This window comes from Pogona vitticeps, chromosome 4 (assembly GCF_051106095.1).
Source record: "Pogona vitticeps strain Pit_001003342236 chromosome 4, PviZW2.1, whole genome shotgun sequence".
Taxonomy (NCBI): Eukaryota; Metazoa; Chordata; class Lepidosauria; order Squamata; family Agamidae; genus Pogona; species Pogona vitticeps.
Window position 1 is genome coordinate 38,260,721 of NC_135786.1, and position 14,609 is coordinate 38,275,329.

A 14,609-nucleotide genomic window follows, 5' to 3' on the forward strand; every position below is an offset into this window, starting at 1 on the left:
ATGCACGCTGCAAATCAAATTGGGAATGTAATGCAGTGTAGGTGCACCCTAACTAGTGTTAACTGATACCAGCTGTAAATTGCTATATTTCTGTTCAATATCCTTGGTGTGATCTGGAGTACTCTGATTCATTATAAACCTCCATTCCCAAACTAGTGACCATAATTTTGTTTGTTCCCTGTCCTCAGCTTCAAAGAGAAACATTTGTTGATTTAACCACTACACCACTGAATATCCCACCTATGTGGTATCAAATATGGGGCTTTAACATGGGGATCAAACCCAATCTCAGTTTATGCCTTTCACTGAAGTCTGTGGTTCTGGACACTGAGTCCAGTTTTTTGTGTCCATGAGGCTCAAATATTCCATATTATGGGGAGATGCATAGTATTTTGCTTAAACTTTGTCTCTGACCATTCTTTATGTTGCAGCTATTTGGTAAGTGGCAATGGCCCACCCATTGCAACCACTGAAAATGTGCCAATTGTCTGTAGGTGCAAAAGGACTGGGTACCAGTACTCTAAATCACATTGATTGGTGCGGTTTCATTTGTTCCTCAGTCTCTTCCACAGACCTGGGCTGTGACATTTTACCATCTGAGGAAAAAAGGATGTAATGTCACCCCAGTCCATGGATAGAAGCCGAATGGACTGGTAGTTGCATCTTCATCACTGGTAACAAAATACTGTAGTATCTTCTTTCACAACTATGGGACAAATGCCAGTTTAGGGGCCCAGGAAGTTTTTGTGGCATAGATAACCTTGGCCCTTGATAAAGGGAAAAGTTGTGTTCATGAGGAATGGGGCTGCTACTGTTGCCTCCCCAAAACCTTACTTTGTTTAATAGCATGGTCAGTGCTAGAAGGATACGGAGAAAAACAATGTTAAATATGAATGGAATGCCTAATCAAACATGAATGGATCATTGTATATCTCTTGTCTATACTTCTTTGTTTACATCATTTGGATATTCTTTTCTGCTTTGGGTTACCTTGTGCACTAAAGTGGGTGGCATCTATGCTGAATACCAATTCAGCAGGTCTCCTCTGAATACTCTGCTTCTAGTTTAATGTATTTCATTGTATCTCAAAATCAGAAGCACATTAGCTCAGCTGCATCATTTTGCCATGATACTAATTATGAACATAATTTAAATTAGCCTCTGTCACCTTAGTACCCTTATTCTAGACAACAGCACACAGGGTTCTTCACCATTGACCAAGTTGTCTGGAGCAGATAGGAACTGAATTGCAAAATATCTGGAGGGTACCATGTTGAGGAAAGGCTGATTTGGATTACATAAATTAAATGAAATCAATGAAATAAAATGAAAATCATGACTGTAGAGGATTCTCTGCAATAGCCAAGAAGAAATAAAACTGCTGGACAGTTCAGTGGTTTAGGTGTCTGGCTGCAGAACCAGAGGTTGAGAGTCTGATTCTCCACTGTGCCTTCTTGACAAGGGCTGGACTTGATGATTCATAGGGTCCTTTCTAGCACTGCAATTCTAAGATTATTTGAAGAGCTATTAGTTAACTTGAAGTCTTGAATCTTGTCTTGAGAAGCATAGTAATTTCTACACAAATGTTTTTAAACTTATTCAGATCTTCATATGGTACATTTTATTAATCTGAACATGAATTCTATATGTTCCCCTCTTGTATTTGCAAAGATAGGTTATGGGACAATGTAGATGCAGTTCCTTTCTTCTTATGATCAAGATTAAACAGTGATTAGAGATTTAAGGGATCAAGAGGACCAAGTTTTGCTTTTCAGCATTATGCAATCCAGGATCTCATCAGATCAGTCACTGGTATATCATCTGATCAGCAACATTCTTGCAGTTGGGCATTATCTGTCCCACCAAGCTAGGGGCATTTTCTTACTTTGTCCAATTTTGTCCTCTCTAGCAAACGAAGACAAGACTTAAATATGTGATGAACCTATTAGTCAAGCACATAATCTCATCCTCAGAATAAAAATTAAGCATGCATATAAGCAGCATAATGGTACATGCATGTATATAATATTACCAAGGAATAATAAAATTTAAAAATGGACACATTTTTCTTTTGGGTCTTTAGGAACTAGACTAGAAAAATGTGCCCATTTAATGGATGGATTATACCAGTGAGATCAACATTTCTAAATATCTGTTCAGTTTTCTGTCAGCCTAATAACAAATAAAAAGGTTAAATGTAGAGTCTGCTAGATAATGGCGGCCCAAACCCCTCCCTTGGTCCATTGAATTGTAGCCCTGGCACTACTGGATAACGACGCCCTGTGCTATTTTATAGATTTCAACAGGTGCTTCCTCTTCACAAGAGCTTACCTGAGCCGCATTCCAGAACTGAGGACTAGGCAAAGCCAAAGAATTGCTCCAGAATTTTGCAACCCTGTGTGCAAATGGGATTAATTTATTTATCTATTTGATTTGTATCCCGCCTATCTGGACTACCAGGTCTATACTCTCTTCATTGCTGCACTTGCTGTATGACTATCTGACGCTTGAACTTCAGGATTGCTATCAGTAACTTCTTCCTTTACTGGAAAATGCTGTGCCCTTTGCTATCTTGCCAGGGGAAGTATTTGTCACTGTCCAGGGCTTTTATGCCACTGCTGTTCTTTCTTTGTCTTTCATTGACCAATGAGAGCACTGTTTTTGCAAATACTTAAGAGAGGGGCCCTAGCAAGATCCCCTCATTCACCCCTGCTGCCTTGTCTGATTAAAGGCTGGGGAATGTTGTAAGACTTAAATTTTAAGAAGAATGACTGTACTGAAATGCTGCAGACATCCATAATTGACCCATTTTTTTGGGGGGGGGGGACAAAAACATCATCCTACCACTGTTCAATTATAGATGGCTTCAACATGCCATTATACACATTCACTTTAAAAGTAACTTTTCCAGCTCTGTTGTTATCTGTAACCAATATAACTAATGGTAATAAATGAGAGGCGTTGTAGTTCAGCTATATCTCGAGGGCCATATATACCTTCCTAAATTAAGTTATTTCATTAAGAAAATAAAGGAAAGATGATTTGCTGAAGGACCCGGAGGACAACTGTGGACTAATGAATGGCCTGTCTCTGTGAAAGGAATCTTAATACATTCATAATTACTATTCACAACCTACCTAGTGGCCATAGGTTCAAGGAGAGTTAAATTGGTAGAGCTGTTCTTCTGTGGCATAGGTCTTTTCATTCTCACAGTGAGGAACCTACAAGAATTTGACAGTCTGCAGTGTGTTCAGATTTGCTAACTCAGGCGTTTTCATCACAAGGTGTTATACCATGTTTTAATGTTAGACACATGGGCAATGGTGAGCCTCAGCCGCATGAACTTCCTATCATTTCCCCTTTCTTGGCTCAGCTTCAAGAAGGGATTGAAAGCTTTGCTTGTTTTATTTTGTTTAAAATATTTTTACCTTGCCTTTCTTATTAAAGGGACCCAAGGCAGCTTACATAATTAAAACAACAATCTTTAAAAGCACAAAAACAGCAAGCATACAAATATTTTAAAAGAATTAAACAAGTATTATATCAAAAATGATAAATAAAATCAATACTAAAAATACATTTAAAAGCAACAGAGCACAATAATCCATTTAAAAAAACCCTCTCAATCTAGCACCTTTCTCAAGAATGGAACATTAGAGACTGGCTGGTAATTATGCTTCTGCTTTGGAGGCATGACCTCTCTTTCTATCTCAACTTGAGGACATTCTAGTTAGTTGAAAGCAATCTTTTGAATGTTGCTGCTCTGCTTGGCAGAAGTCCCAACTAATGCCAGAGATGAAAGTACAAAACATATGGAGGGCACCATGCTGGAGAAGACTGGCTTAACCTTTGTGAAATAGGAATGGACACTCCTTTCTCCAAGGGACACAGTTCACACAGAACCAACCTATAATACCATCATTCTGCTGGATAGCTCAGTGGTTTAGGTATCAGGCGCTCGATTCCCCACCGTGCCTCCTTGACCGGGGGTGGACTCAGTGATCCATAAGGTCCCTTCCAGCTCTGCCATTCTAGGATCATTATTCTACAGCATTGTCACCTATGCAGGACTTTGAGATCTACCGCAGAGGCCCTTTTCATGGCCGCGCCACCTTCACAGGCCTGTTTAGTGAAGGATCTAGAGAATGCCTTCTTTGTTGCTGCTCCCAGGCCCTGGAGCTGTTTGCCGAGAGAGGCTAGGATTGCCTCCTCACTGCTGGCCTTCTGATGAGCAGGCAAAGACCTTTTTATTAAGACAGGACTCCAGCAATTAACAGCATTTAACCAGAAGCTTTTAGCTGATGTGCTAGTGTTCTCTTTTTTGCTGTCTCTCAGTTAAACTGTTATTAGTATTTCAATTAAAATATTTCAGTGTTAATTGCATTTTGATAATAAAATGAAAATCACTATACAGTACTTAATATTCATTTTTAATTATATCTTAATTCTGTTGTTTTTAAACTTTGTTGTGATTTGTTTTGCAGTTCTAGGAGGAAGAGAGTTATAAATAAATAAAATAAATGTAATTCTGAGCAGAAGTCCCCAAAGTTCAGCTGCCTCCTGTGTAGAGTTGTTTTCTTACAGATGACAACAGCAACAACTATCACTACCACTGATGCTACTACTTTAAAAAGACTAGGACAGAAATTTCAACAAATGTATTGACTTTCCCAGTCAGTGTGAGATGTTAGGGGATACAATGTCTCATGCCATTGTTTGGTGAGCTGAGCTATTTATTTATTTAATTTATTTAATTTATTTAATATATTTTATTTATTTAATATATTTTATTTATTTAATATATTTTATTTATTTATTTATTTATTTATTTATTTATTTATTTATTAAATGTATACCCCACCCCTCTAGACCATGTCTAGAGCTGTGCTCCTGGGATTGGTAGGTTCTCTCCATTCAGTGGAAATTAGATTTTCCTCCATTAACAAATATTGGGAAATATCCCACACTACCTGAAGGATAGACATTTTATTTTATTTTTGCTCCGTTTTCTGGATTTGGGTGCTTGGGTGAAACACCTGATTCTGCATATAAACACTCCTCATGGCTGTTTTTACATTCCCTAACACCCTGGCATGTTAACTGTGGTCAGAAAATATTCTACAACTCACATAACCCAATTTGTTATCCTGTAGCATGAGGGTTAAAGTATAATATATTCACACAAAAAGGAATCAAGCACTGGTTTATAATTCGGGCTTTTTAACAAATGATAGTCGTGACGAAACAGGTGCTTCTAACCTTTGACACAATGGGCACATGCAGTTAGCTTAGAAGTGGAAGAGAGCACTTCTGAGTCCTTTGTGGTAACACCAGAGGAGATGGAAGTCAGAAACCCTAAGCCTGAGAGCTAAACTGGAAAATACAGTTAACATGGCATTAGTACCAGAGCTCCTTTATGAGGTAAAAGACTGTTTATTTTAATGGGAATTTGTTTCAATTGACATTTTGTAAATTAGCTTCCTTTTGCTTTGTAATTCCTCACCAGGAGATCAACATGTCTTAATCTGCATACTTGATTTCTCAAGTGGTTAGCTTTGAAAGGTTTGCACGCATTGAGGTAAAATATAACAGGAAAATGTAAGAACATATCACATTAAAGCATTTCCTTTAATGTGATCTAATCCTGAGGCTCATTTTTATAGCACTAAATGTGGTTAAGAGTACATGTGGAAAAGGGGCCTCTGAACCCATTCAGCAAATATTAATATTAAACCTCTTATTCTTCCTTTACTTTTTTCTTTGTTTTAATTGCTTGCTATTGCAATTGATTTTGATTGCAAGTAGCTTAATTTGAAATGTGTCACATATGTTTCTTGGTTAATTAAGACTTCTTAACCAATGTTGTCTGCAATCTAGATTTAGAAAATATACTTACAGAACCTGAAGGGTTTTGTTAGAGTAAAACACTCTCTTCTCAGGACACTCTGTTCCAGCTTCAGGTCCATTAAAATCAGATGCTCTAAATGCTAAAATGTTTAATAAACAAATAATTAAATATTTAAAATACCAGATCTAGTTTAATCAGTTATTCTTTGAACCCAGCTTGATGACCTAATGATTTTGGGCTGACAGAGAGTATATTGGTTGTTGTGGGTTTTTCAGGCTCTTTGGCCGTGTTCTGAAGGTTGTTCTTCCTGACGTTTCACCAGTCTCTGTGGCCGGCATCTGCTGGCCACAGAGACTGGTGAAACGTCAGGAAGAGCAACCTTCAGAACACGGTCAAAGAGCCTGAAAAACCCACGACAACCATTATATACTGGCTGCGAAAGCCTTTGCAAATACAGACAGTATATTCTTTTTTGCTTCAAGGATGGAAGAATCTGTTTATGTAGGTAAGAATGTGATGCCTTACAAAATATAACAGTTCACACCTTAAATAAGAATATACCCTGGTTATTTCATATTCTGCAAACTTTCAGTTCCTTTGATTCCCTGAGTTTGATCTAAGAGTGACTGTAGGCGCTGCTTGCCTGCAGAAAAGCAGACTCTTCAGTTCTTAGCCAGAAACCATTTACTTTTTGTTTGTTCTCTCTTCACCAACCCTGCCTTCTCCTGCAATGTCCACTAATGTGATATATCCTGTCTGTTGCCATAGAATTCTTCGTGAATTCACCAGATAAAGCTAATTGTCTCTTCCCACTGGAAGGTTAATCAGTTAAAAAAATTGACTATAATAAAAGCCCACAGGGTGCAAAAAAACAAAAAAAACTCTTTTGAGCTCTAAGTTAAAGGATAGGATCTTTTTGTCCTACTACATTCTTCCTTTGGGAAGGGACTTCTCTCAGTACCCCTACCTAAATGGGCACATTTGACAGCAAATATAGGATTGTGTTTGCATGGAAAAGCTTTAAGCTGACAAAGTCAAACTTATTTCAGAAAGTCATTGAAACAAGTCTGCTGCCAAAACCAGCAACTTCGTCTTGTGTTCCCTTTTGCACTCCTCATGGTGTACTGCAGTTTGCAAGCATCACGCCATGAGTTCTGTTTTACTCTCTGTTTCCTAACATACTACTTCACATCAGTAGATGCTACTGGAAGGTACCAGGTAATGATCAGTATAATGACATTACAGTAAGAAGGAAAATATGTTACATGTCACAAAGGGAGAAGGAACACCCCATACAGAGCTGCCAGTTTCCTCTAATGTCTTGCATACTGATTTGATTTGTAACCTACCTTTCTCTCCTCCCCATGTCAATGGGACTCAATAAAATGAACAGAATACGTGCAAGTTAGACCTGTAAAACAAACAGCATTAAAAGCAATTAAGAACCAAATATTTTTTTAAATGCCCTCTTCTTCAAACTGGCACTTTCGACATGTATTAGATTACAAACCCATCCTTCTAACTAACCTGTCACCATTCTGTCTGGGGATGGTGGGAATTTGTAGACCGGCATATCTGGAGGGAGCTTGGTTGGGAAACCTGCTTCAGCTGTCATGTTGGTCACAGCTGGAATATATATAAACATGAAAGCTTATATGTCATAATAAATGTGTTAGTTTTTAAGGTGGTGCAAGACTCTTTGGTTTTACTATAATGAACTAACAGGACTACCTTCTGGCAAATTGTTACATAATGGCTGAAATCCAGTAGTATGTCACAGCTAGAGTAGGCCCATTGAATCAGTGGTACTTATGAAGCAGTTGACTCACCAAGTCCCCACTAATGGACCTACTCTGTTGTTACTTACTGCTGGATTTCAGTTGCTGTGTAGTACTGTCCAAAATGTCACTCGCCTCCTGCTTTCTAAGGAATCTTGGCCCCTCCTGTCTATTTACCATATGAAATTTATCTGCTTGGCAAGAAAACTGCAGTTTCTGCAGCAAGAGATGTATTACAGTAAGTGTTAATCTCAGAAATTAATGTCTGTAATGTTTCCTCTCATTGCACTGTGTGCTATGTGAGTACATAATATGGATTTGCTGGCATTGAATACTTGTAGCTCCTTGATAACAGATTGTGTCCATTACTACTACAGCTCTCAGCAAAATTTATATTGGAAAAGTAAAGGCTCATTCTCTAGTAGGAACCTTTGGAGACAAGGAAGGATCCACAAACCATTTCTTGCATTATGGATTGTGTGAAATCTGCCATTTAAGTGTGGATCAGATACAAGTGGGATACACATTTGACCATTTCAAAATGAACATTCATATCACCATCTCAAGCTTTATTCTTCCTCCTGGACCGAAGGTGCTTTGCCTTGGAGGCTTTGCTCCATACTGGAGTGGCAATTTTGCTTTTTAAAAGGAATGGGAAACCTCCTCATCTGTAAAGCAGTCATGGCTTTCCACACTGATTTGCTGAGTAGAAAACCACCTAGTGCGCTGTCTGCATTATATTCCTCTGAAGGGCTCTTGAAATGAAAGGCCAAACTGCAGAAAAATCCCGTGACTGACTATGCATATCATAGCCATTTTGTCCCACATTTCTCCACCCAGCTCTGATGCCTCTTCCTTAACTGCTCAAATGCAGGGATCAGAGACCTCAATAAAGTACCTAGTGAACCCGCACTACTCTACAGGCACTCCATTTGCCTTTGATCAGAGATGGGTGTGTTGCTTGGGGGCTCAGCCCAAGGCATTTTGCAGCCTGAGTAATGTTGACACAGGGACCTCTGCTGCCTGAGGTGGGGGAGAAGCAATGCCCCTGCCCCTGCCATGCTGTCACAGGAAGGAAGGAAACGGGAAGATAGCACTAGCAATGGGACCTTTGTTTCTTCCAGCTGCCACCAGCTGCCCAGCTGCATAGGGCAGGTGCTTCTTGGACAGCTAGGTGGGGTCAAGTGGTGAGGCAGTAACTTTGCTACCAACTTTCAGCTGTCAGCAGACATCTCATCCTGGGCAATGGCTGTCCCAGCCTTACGCCCAAGACAAAATGCAAGACTGCACCCACCATTTGATTTTCAAAAGCTAAATGGACTGGCAGTTTAATCTGACTTCAGTACTTGAGGGGAACAGGCTTGTTTAAGGGGTGGAAGACAGACTGCAAAGCACACACAACAAGGAAGTTTAGGAGAAACTCTGACTGCAGCTCCTGGCAACTAAGACATTCCGCTTAATGGCAGGCCTAGTTCTGGTGAGCATTCTGATAAGGAGACATAGAAGAACTAATGGGCCAGGCCTGCAAAAATGTCAGTGAAAGCAGAGAGCATCGAAGAGCCTCACCTTGTACCTTTTTGGGTAAAAATAAATCTCACAATGTTTAATTTCAGATAGCTGTGCATAAGATCACAGCCGTAATCTGATAGCTGTATGCCAGATGTGAGGAAGCTCTGTGCTTCCAGATGTTTTAAACTTTGAATCCCAAAAGGTACAGATGGCATGGCCAGTGGTGAAGGACTAAGGGAACTGTAGTACAACACATCTGGGAGTCAAAAGGCTCTGCACTGTTCTTGTAGACAAGAACTGCATAGTACTACAGATGGGTCCACCTGTGTATGAGAAGGAGCTTTGTGGATAATTTGGGGCCACTACTATAGCGATGAGCTGCTGTTATAATCCTTGGCAGAAACTACATACATTTTTGATTCAGTTCAAACTTCTGCCTCCATGGCCCTGGACGTGGTACAAGATACATTCATGTATCCATTTTGGGACTGTGGTTTCCACCAGCATAGGAGATCAGAATCTTTGCCCATGATTACATGTGTTTCTGCCTGCTTCTTGAATAAATAGCACTCTGGGTAAGGACTTTGACAGCATGCCTTCTGAGTTGCAAACATTTTCCCTGGGCACAATGCCTTCCCAAAGAGCCATAAAAGCATTCTTAAAAGGAGTTGCTGCTTCAACAGAACCAGTATTTCTAAATTTCTAAATCCAGCTGGTTACCTGATTTACCTATACACTTCATGTCCCAAACTCCCAATATAACTGTATTAATGATAAGTTAAAGGAGATATGCAACAAAGGACACCATGGTAAAAAAAAAAAACCACTGTAGAAAAGAAGTGCATAGCCTAGTTTAAGGAGCCTAGAGAACATATGGGTATTCAGGTATTGCATGCATATGTGGCTGCTTTATGTGCAAGTATGTATGTTCATGTGTGGGGTTTTGGGGGTTTCTGTGTCCCACATTAATTTATTTAATTGTTATTGACTTAGACCAGAATCCTGTTGTTGCTTTTCATGAGTGTGAAATGGCATAACTCTCCATGGAAATTGTTACTAGCTAATGAGTTGTTGGTTGTATTACAAGGCATGCACCCAATTGGGCAACAATAACAAAACCAGCCTCTAATTAGTGGCAATTTGCTGTGATGAGTTACAAAATTTTAACGTATAAATCACCAACAGATTGTGGCCTTGAAGTACTTTTTATCGGACCTTTCAGTGTGAAAGTGTCCCTGAAATGGCAGAAAATAAAATGTCAGCTATCACTCATTAAATACCAGACTAGAAAAGACAACAAACAACCTAAAGGCTTAGTTTCTGCTTTTATCCCTCAAATTTGTAATCACCCCCCTCTGGTAAGTAGTGTAATGGTAAATTTTGAAGTGTAGGCGCTCATTAGAGGAATTTCCATAGTCATTTCCACATGAAGTGTTTTTAAAAAATAATGCAGGCTGCTGTGTTGAGTTGTATCAACATACTAGGTCTAGCCATTTTTGTCTCTACCAGGAGTCTATATTTCGTGAATCTCATAGGTTTTAATTGTCCATTGAATGCTGAGCAACCGAATAACACTTTATATTATATAGTGATAATTCGCAGCAATATATTGTTGCTGGAAAATCAGTTTCTTTGACTACTGTGAAGAAGTCTAAGCTTTGAGGAAACAGGGAAATCTGAGGAGGTACAGATGACCTAATGGCCAGTGCTAATCATAAGAACTGTGCTGGATCAGACCAAAGGCTTATCTAGTCCAGCGTTCTTTTCATATAAGTCAGAATCCAACTGAGAAAAAAACACACAGAGAATGGCAATTGTGCAATGAGTGTACTCCTCCTCTGGCTTTTTCCTTCCTGCAATTGATTATGCAAAGCACAGCCTACTGAAGGTGTGGAAACATGTACATGATTGCCATCATTGGATGGCACAAGTAATAGGTTTCTGACCATTTGCCTATGAAAAGCCCATAAGCACGAGAGGATTGCAACAGAACCTTGATCTGCAAGCCAGTTTGCTGGCTTTGATCAGAGATGGCTCTTGTACCCTTCTGTTCTTTGAAACATTCATGGTCAGATCATCTCTCAAACTATTTATTTCAGAACAAGTTTTTGAGGACAAAATACACATATTAGTCTATTCTTTTAGGCTAATTTTTAATGACTCTGTGCCCCTTTTTGCATAATCAGTGCACCTAGCTACAACTTGGAAAAGTTCCTTTTTTGATTAGAGCTCTCAGAATCCTCTAACCAGAATGACCAGTGGCTATGCTAACTGGATCCTGGGAGCTACTCCAGAAAATGAACTTTTCTAAGACTTGTGCCTAACCAATTAAACAAGCAAGGAAACTCATTGTGTAAGGAGAGAGGTTGGATTAAGTTGTAGGTGAGTTGCAATGAGTGGGTAGAAGCTTGGAAGAAAAAAGGTCTGATGATATGCAAAAATACAAGGTTGCAAGCCAAAGCTTTCTACCAGTATGTAACAGTGAGTTTCTATAGAGTGATTCTTCAGATTCTTTTGTTTCCTGCCCAGCCTCTGATAAGGCATTCTGTCCACATATTCTACATGTCCTGAAGGCAAAGTATTCTCAGCAACTGTATCTCAAATCCAAATGTTTCTGTCCTATGAGTAATGTGGATGAGACGTGCACGCTTTCAGGTCAATGTCTGTGCAGAGATAACAAGCCTGCCCCACTTTATTTAAGTTGGCTGAAGGTTTGAGAGCTAGTTACAGCTGACCAGCAATGCTGTAGTGACTCAGGACTGAGTGAGCACTTCCTCTCTGAGTAATTTGCTTTATGGATGTCTGCGGGTCTCCTCTGTCATCCCATGAGAGATAGACCACCTGAGTCTTGGCTGTTTTCACATCATCAGGTTGACCCAAATTGCTTAACTTCAGTAATCCCTGAGAATTCCTTTCTCAAAATGGATTACTCACTCCGCTAGTACATATACTGGGCTGTGCAACTTATATTTGGGCACACAGCTCTTGAAAAGTGGCCCACCCAATTATGTATTCTTAATCTGGCCACTCGGGGATTTAGAATTCAGTAAAATTTTTCATTCTCACTGAAACAGCAGTCCCACTGATTCAAGATTTCCCAAGAAAATCAGCGGTATGAACTCAAAGCACATTTGGGAGCTGTTAGTAACGAGTTACTAAAAGCATTTAAGGAAACAAGGGTTTGGTTGGGTTTCTTTTTAACATGCTCTGAGAAATCATGTTACTTCTGCTTTCATGTCTCAGGGATCCTTTTCCTCTCCTTTTTAAAGCAGTGAACATGAACCAATACAGTACTGAGCTTTTATATAGAACTTTTGTCTCATATTGAGCTTCAGAATGGTAAAAGTAGGTTGCATGCATTATCTCAGCAAGACAGGTAAGTTGATTGGAGAAGTTCCTTGCCTAATAGTAGAGGTGAGATCAGAACTGGAGACATCACAACTCAGGGTTTTGTTTTGTCCCTTTTTTGCCGTTAAGCTGCACTGGTTCTCACTGTAGTTGGATGATTACACAGATATGTTCAGAAGGTCATCTCCTTAGATTCTAAGGCTCTCAGTCTGGAGAGTTTCTGAGTATCTGTCTGTTTCTATGCAGATTTCAGAGCCCTGGTCATTACCTATAAAACTCAAGTTTGTCAAGACTAGTCTAGCTAAAAGATCTCCTCACCTCTTGTTATCCAGTAAAGTCAACATATTCTACCTCTCTCTGAAATATGGTTGCTTCTCAGTCCTCGTCTAGCTAGTCCGTTCTTACTCTGTCTTCTGTTGCCAATGAAAGATGTAAGGTTTGTTTTTACAGGTCTTTGGTGTGGCCTTTGAGTATCTTTCTGTACTCCTGATTGTCTTGAATATCTTTCTGCACTCCTGAGTTACTTAAATTGCCTCCAATTGCTTTTTAAGTAGACTTATTGTATGGATGGTTCTAAAATTAATGTTATTGACCCAACTCATTCTTTAGACATTGGAAAGTAGAGGAAAAACACACACGCTTTTTAAAAAAACAATAAATAAATAGATAAGTAGGCAAGACAGGTGTTTCATTGCATGTGATCTCTACAAATCACTGTGTGTGGGTTACACTAATTCTTTCTGCATAACTGATCGTGGAGTACCGTAAGTGTAGGTAGTAAGTACAGCTCATACGAGGCAGATGGCATACACTTGCAGAGTGGCAATCCTCACTCTGTACATGCCATGATGTGTATTTTGCACTGAAATGCGGGCCTGAACCATGTGAAGCTTCTTGCCCAATATCCAGAGCTAGACATTATCCAGGGGCAGGAATGATGTTTAACACTGACCTCTTGGAAATACCATTTGGGTGCAGAGGGTTTCACTGTTACAGCAATTTGCCACCACTGCCATATTCTTTCACCAGAACAAGGTAGTGGGTGCTCCAATTCCTGCCTTTCTTTTGGGGCTCGCCATTCATTTTTTTCTGAGTGGCAGCTGAATCTTTTCATAGGTACAATGGGAGAGTGAGGAAGTCTGTTTGTTTTATTGGAAATCTTCTATAAGAAGTCACTGGTTTGTCATACGTGGGACCACAACCTCTCTAATGTGCACATATATGTTCGTATGATTATAACTTAACTGGGGAACTAGTTGCACAACACCAGGCTAAGATGTAATTAGCAGGAACGCTAACTACTGTACCAAAGTGTCTGTGCTTTGTACGTTAGATCTTGACGTGCAACTGCATGGGAAGGAAGTCGTTTTCAGTAAAGCCTTTGGGAGAGAACTGAAGATTCAGCGGGGTTTTCCTACTCGGAGTGCCGGGGATCCAAGAGTGCATTTGGGCACGTGCTGATAACTTCCCTTTACCGCCAACGTGATTTAGAGAGAAAGCATTGCAGAACAAAGAGCGTCGGAACCTTTTGGGCCGTTTTGAAGCGGGTTTTCACGAATCAAGCCGAGATTTGGGGCGCTCCCTGTGTGTGTGTGTCTGTCTCTGTCTCTCCTGAGATGTACACGAAGGGCGGAACAGAGACTGGCCTGGCCGAAGCCTTTCTCTTGTGCGCCCATCATTGCCGGAGGTCGCCAGGCAGGTAGAACCTTCCCTTCCCGCCTGGATTCCCTCAGACCTCGCCCGCCTCGCCCCTTTCGCCAGCTGAGGCGTCCTTGTCGCCCAGCTCTCCCCCCCCCAGTTCCTTCCGAACACGGAGGCCGGTGGGCGAGCCAGGCTGCGTGAGGGGGTTTGTGTGCGCAGGCGGACGGGCGCGCGCCTGCTTATTCATATATGTATCCATATACACACACCCTCGCCCTCACGCACAATTACACACGCCTCCTCTTCGGCGAGCCAGAAATAGCCTCGCGCACGTCTCGCGGCCCCCACAGCGCTCCACTCCCTTTCTCTGCCGTGCCGGCAGCATCTCGCTGGCCAGCGGAGGGGCGAAGGAGGGCGGGAGGGCCCCCCTTTTTTGTTTCCCTCGACAGTCGCCGTGGTCCCCCCCCCCCCAGTCTCCCCAGCGG

General features: G+C 40.7%; 1 protein-coding gene across 10 annotated transcripts in view; it reads left to right on the forward strand.

Moving 5' to 3' along the window:
• The window catches only part of NAV1 (neuron navigator 1), a 346,655-nt gene that overhangs the window by 100,057 nt on the left and 231,989 nt on the right, over window positions 1-14,609 (forward strand). The window lies entirely within an intron of this gene.